The sequence below is a fragment of the Hemibagrus wyckioides genome, linkage group LG26 (assembly GCF_019097595.1).
Source record: "Hemibagrus wyckioides isolate EC202008001 linkage group LG26, SWU_Hwy_1.0, whole genome shotgun sequence".
Lineage (NCBI taxonomy): Eukaryota > Metazoa > Chordata > Actinopteri > Siluriformes > Bagridae > Hemibagrus > Hemibagrus wyckioides.
The window spans coordinates 1,175,103-1,181,416 of record NC_080735.1 but is presented as its reverse complement, the minus strand read 5'-3'; the positions used below and the strand labels follow the sequence as shown (position 1 = coordinate 1,181,416).

At 47.5% G+C, this 6,314-nt stretch overlaps 1 pseudogene; it reads right to left on the bottom strand.

Moving 5' to 3' along the window:
• LOC131347070 (MICAL-like protein 2) overlaps nt 1-6,314 on the bottom strand; it is a 48,737-nt pseudogene extending 42,423 nt beyond the window's left edge.

The following is a 6,314-nucleotide window of genomic DNA, read 5'->3' as shown; positions in this document are numbered from 1 at the left end:
GAGCGTGATGTCCTTTGGGTTTGGTGTTGACTTGGAGGTGGAGGTGGTGAAGGTGGAGGTGAAGGTGCTGGTGGTGGTGGAGGTGATGTTGGAGGTGGAGGTGAAGGTGCTGGTGGTGGTGGAAGTGATGTTGGAGGTGGAGGTGTTGGTGGCTGCAGGTTTGGCTGTAGGGTGCAGGTGGTGTGACCTGAGTGGGCGGAGGTTTCTGTGTGTTTTGGTGTGACTTGCAGATGAACGTGTTGGGCTCTTTCCCAGGTTTGCAATACGTTCCAGACAGCAGAATATTGAAGCACTCGCTGCATCTGTTAAGAAGAAATAAGATCCTGATCTCAGAGCTGCAGAGGAACTGCTCAGAGTCATTACTCACGCCTTAAAGCTCAGAGCTAACACAATGCTGATGAAGCCGCTCGCTGGAATTTTCCCCGGAGCGTTACTACAGTGGTAATAACCCCATGACTCATGCCTCATGTGTGTCTGAGTAGAGTTGTTGACTTAGCATAATGCTAACACTCAGCAGATAACGTCCCACGGAATCAGAGAGAGAAGCTAGGATCATGTCTAAAATCACGAGCTGAAACTTCAAGGACAAAACCTTTGTATAAAAGTGTAAATGTGTGCACTTGTGTGACACCTACATATTTACAATAAATAAATAAATAAATAAATAAATAAATGGCTTTAATTTGCCTTCATTTATATAAGAAAAAAGTGTGAGTATATTTGACTTCTTTACAGATTTCTATTAGAATTTAGTAAAAGTAGCCGGGAATCTGATGAACCCTGTGACTGAACCCAGACCATTGAGGATGTAAAAAATGTAAACAGGAAGTGAATTATTAACGAGTGACTTAAACGAGTGATATTTAATCCAGTAAATAAGATAAGGCTGTGAAGAAAGAGCTCTCCTACTTGAAGCAGTTTCGGTGGTAGAGTTTCCCGTCCACCAGGTGTCTCTGGACCAGGTGGACTTGTTTATTACAGATGCTGCAGTTGCGGTTTATTGTGGCCGGTTTCTCACTGCGCTCTACTGCGACGTCTCTCTGCAACAAAAACATCTTCAGTTCAACACCAAACATGGAAAAGTTCAGGGGGGGGCAAATACTTATGCACCGTTTATCAGCGAGCAAGCAGTGTTGAGGCAGAGCAGAAATCCCAGAGGGAATATCAGGACTGTGTTCATCAGGAGGGCTGGGAGAAGCTGTCCAGCTCCTTACCTTGGTGTCCGTCTCGGGTTTAGTGGAGCTGAAGACTTTAGCACTGACCGGCTGGTTCTTCCTCCCGGACGTACCATCGATGGGTTCCTCCGCCGGACGCTTCACTCCTGCCAAACCCCCGACTTCAGACAGAAGGAGAGTGTGAGGGTCAGTGTGTAACACATGCGTGTGTGTGTGCGTGTGTGTGTGCGTGTGTGTGTGCGTGCGTGTGCGTGCGTTTGGAGGTCTTACTAGGAGAGCGGCCGTGGAAGTAGTTGTAATACTGAGAGACGTAGGTGAGGATGCTGAGACGATCCGGAACTTTCAGAGCCACCATGTCCTCCGCATCCAACAGAGCAGGAATGCTGAGCTGCTCCTCGGCAACTCGGAACGCCTGACAGGACACCACCGTTTAGAAGAGATACAGAGTGGACAGCAGATGACAGCACACACCACCAGGGAGAGCAAAGCTGGGATTTATACTACAGCTTTATGGAGGTGTGTAACATCATCATCATCATCATCATCATCATCATCACAACCTCTGGGATTTTAGTTTTAGGGATTAATTTGCCTTTCCTCTCGTTGTGGACCGTAATTATTGTGCATGTCCTGGACTCACAGTTCTCCTGACCATTCTAAAGTTTTTAGGAATGTCTGTGTTCATTTTCAGCTCATTAATATTCAAGAGAACTTGAAGTGCTCCATAAACGTCCTACAGAGACGACCGCTCCAGATCGGGTCACTCGGCTATGACTAGAATAATGTGCACATGCTCAGAGGTGTGTGTGTGTGTGTGTATGTGTGTGTGTGTAGCTTGTGGGTGTGAACTGAAACACAAGTGCGTGGGCCTGGCTTATCATTCTTCTTCTTCTTCTTCTTACTGTTATTTTTACTCTAGAACATTCCATCAGAAAGACACACACGGTATTTACTGACAGATGAAGAGCTTCATCTTCCTCAGCATGCTGATCTGATCCAGCTGTGCTGCTGGCGGTTTACCCGAAATATGTGACTTTAAACAGCTGCTTCACTGCTATCAGAATGAAGCTAAAGAACGTACAGAGACAGGAAGTGCTGGAAGGCAGCTCTCCTGATTCATCTCCAGTGGAAAACAAAGATTATCCTGAGAAAGCAGACACAGAGCCTGAGGAGGAATCTGGACCGAGGTCTGCTTTAATTCTTCCTCTTTACAGAAAAGTGCTGCGTGATAGAACGGCAGTCTGAGTAAAACTCATGGCTTAAGCAGAAGCGCTTCTTCATTCGGCTCCAGATCAGTGTATGATCTCTGTGTGGGATAAAGCGTGTAGTCCACTGTGTGCAGCAGACAAGCCCTCCCCTGTAATCTGCACCAACATCACACCAGCACAACCGGGCATGTCTGGGAATTTACCGTAAACTGCAGCAGATACTTTCACTTTCAGCTCTCAGGAAAGAGGCTGGGAGAGTGTGAGGTCACAGCGTGAGAACTGAGACACCAGAACTTTCCCTACACACATCAGTGATCTGAGTAACAGCTCCAGCGTGATGACCGGCATCACGACCAGCTCCAGAACCCAGACACTGGTGATGTGTTTAGGTGGAAAGTTCTCACAGGAGGAAATAAAGATCAGGAGTGTGTGTACACTGCAGTCTGCATTCTCTCCTCACTCCAGGAACACAAAGCACAGCAGGTCTGCTTACACTGATGCTCAGAAAATACTCACTACACACCAGATACACGCCTCAGAGGGATTTATACTTAGCCCTGGTCCCTGAGGCACCGTCCGGGTCACGACCTTTTAGACAAGCAGTGGAATGTTTCTACAATGCTCAGAGTTTCATTGTTTCACATTTACACAATACACTGAACACCACCACATCATCACCACAACACACCATCACCACGTCACATGACCATCACCACAACACACCATCACCACGTCACATGACCATCACCACAACACACCATCACCACGTCACATGACATCATCACAACACACCATCACCACGTCACATGACCATCACCACAACACACCATCACCACGTCACATGACCATCACCACAACACACCATCACCACGTCACATGACATCATCAAAACACACCATCACCACGTCACATGACATCATCACAACAACACACCATCACCACGTCACATGACATCACCACGTCACATGACATCATCACAACACCACACCATCACCACGTCACATGACCTCATCACAACACACCATCACCACAACACACCATCACCACAACACACCATCACCACGTCACATGACCATCACCACAACACACCATCACCACGTCACATGACCATCACCACAACACACCATCACCACGTCACATGACCTCATCACAACACACCATCACCACGTCACATGACCATCACCACAACACACCATCACCACGTCACATGACCATCACCACAACACACCATCACATGACCATCACCACAACAACACACCATCACCACGTCACATGACCATCACCACGTCACATGACCATCACCACAACACACCATCACCACGTCACATGACCATCACCACAACACACCATCACCACAACACACCATCACCACGTCACATGACATCACAACACACCATCACCACGTCACATGACCTCATCACAACACACCATCACCACAACACACCATCACCACGTCACATGACCATCACCACAACACACCATCACCACGTCACATGACCATCACCACAACACACCATCACCACGTCACATGACCATCACCACAACACACCATCACCACGTCACATGACCATCACCACAACACACCATCACCACGTCCACATGACCATCACCACAACACACCATCACCACGTCACATGACCATCACCACAACACACCATCACCACGTCACATGACCATCACCACAACACACCATCACCACGTCACATGACCATCACCACAACACACCATCACCACGTCACATGACATCATCAAAACACACCATCACCACGTCACATGACATCATCACAACAACACACCATCACCACGTCACATGACATCACCACAACACCACACCATCACCACGTCACATGACATCATCACAACACCACACCATCACCACGTCACATGACATCATCACAACACCACACCATCACCACGTCACATGACATCATCACAACAACACACCATCACCACGTCACATGACATCATCACAACACACCATCACCACGTCACATGACATCATCACAACACACCATCACCACGTCACATGACATCATCACAACAACACACCATCACCACGTCACATGACATCATCACAACACACCATCACCACGTCACATGACATCATCACAACACACCATCACCACGTCACATGACATCATCACAACAACACACCATCACCACGTCACATGACATCATCACCAGCATGTTAGTCTTCAGGATGTAGTGTTAAATATATGAAGATATGAAGGACATGAGACGTGACCTGGTGATTACCGGTCAGTCACCTCAGCTTTAAAGCTTAAACAGTCATTTCTCTCACACTGAAAGATCTGGACATTAAATAAAAATCTTCTTACCAGCTGGTTGTTCTCGTAAATATTTTCTTTGTTCAAGGAGTCGAAGTCTCTGCAATAAAAGCAACAACAACCATAAGACACACACACACACACACTTACTTTACCACAACACAAAAAATACAGTTCCATCCTGAATAAGAAATGTCTTTATAAACAATTTATTCTAGAATGAACTTCTGAGATGTTTTCAGTGGTCATGTCAGTTTTCACTGTCCTGCATTACCCACAATGCTGTTCTGCTAGTGGTCCAGGGGTTTATGCTGCCTGTGAGTCCTCACAGGAATATCAGAATTACGAGGTGATTGCACACACAGTGTCTGAGCTCCAGCACAGAAACTCGGACCCTTCCACTTTATTGCCCCGACATGGGAGCGTGTCCATGTCAGTCACCCCAGCCACTGACAGAAACATCACATCTACATCACCATAACTGAGGAAGACTAACCAAACTTCCTGTCCTCGCTGGTACCTGGTACTGTTTGTGACACACATCAGCTTCCAGAGCTTCAGCGGTCACTCCAACACCTCGCTCAACATCTCACAACCAGCCATGTCCAGTCTCTGTCCTAACGTAAAGCTGGAACCGTCCAGTGCTTGTGTTCATACTGATGGTAATGTTAATACTTAAAAAGCAAGATGATCATTGTTTTTAAATCATTGCATTGCACCCCTTTAATAACCGTCCTGTCCCCCTGTGACGTCAGAGCAGGACACTTCTCAGCGCAGTAATGAAAACACAGCACTGAGCAGCACAGTCTCACCAGAACCACTGAACACACTGGCTGTTTCTCCCCCCGGGAAGACATTTCCGGTGTGTGTGTGTGTGTGTGTGTGTGAAGTTAGTCTTGGATGAAGTTCTCTCAGAGCTCCAGCAGGCTGCGGCGCTCGCGCGCACTATGGACGTGTGCATGTTTTCGGGAAGGGCGTCTGGTCTCGAGCCGCGCACCCCATCCCATCTGAAACAGAAACATCTGACTTTCACACACACACACACACACACACACACACACACACACACACAATACTCACATGAGATCGGGTCTGTGTTTGTGGATGAGCGCGCAGAAGGCCAGTCCGTCTCTGAACGACGTGGTCATGTTGGTAATGGACACATCTCTGTAACCTTCACACCGGATCTTACACCACTGCTGAAGAGCTTTCACAGCGGCCATGGCGCGCGCACGCAACACAACACACACACACAAACACAACAACACACACACACACACACACTCAGTCTAGAATCCGAAACACGACGACTAACACGGAGCAGCGAGCAGGAACATCCACATGGAGCTGCTGAAGACCAGACTGAGATTAAACTCCACACCGAGCTGAGGAACTTCCCCGAGAACTAACTCCAACTTTCAATGAGCTGTGGCTGAGGGGGCGGAGTCACAGGAGAACAATTTAACACACACACACACACGGAGAGAATGGAGGACGAAGAAAAAGAAAACCAAAAGCGAAGTGTGTGTGTGTGTGTGTGTGTGTGTAATCAAAACACAGGAAATAATCCTGATGGGTTCAAAACAGATTTTCTGGAATTACACCACTTTCTGTGCAACAGGAAATTCTCTCTCTGTCTGTCT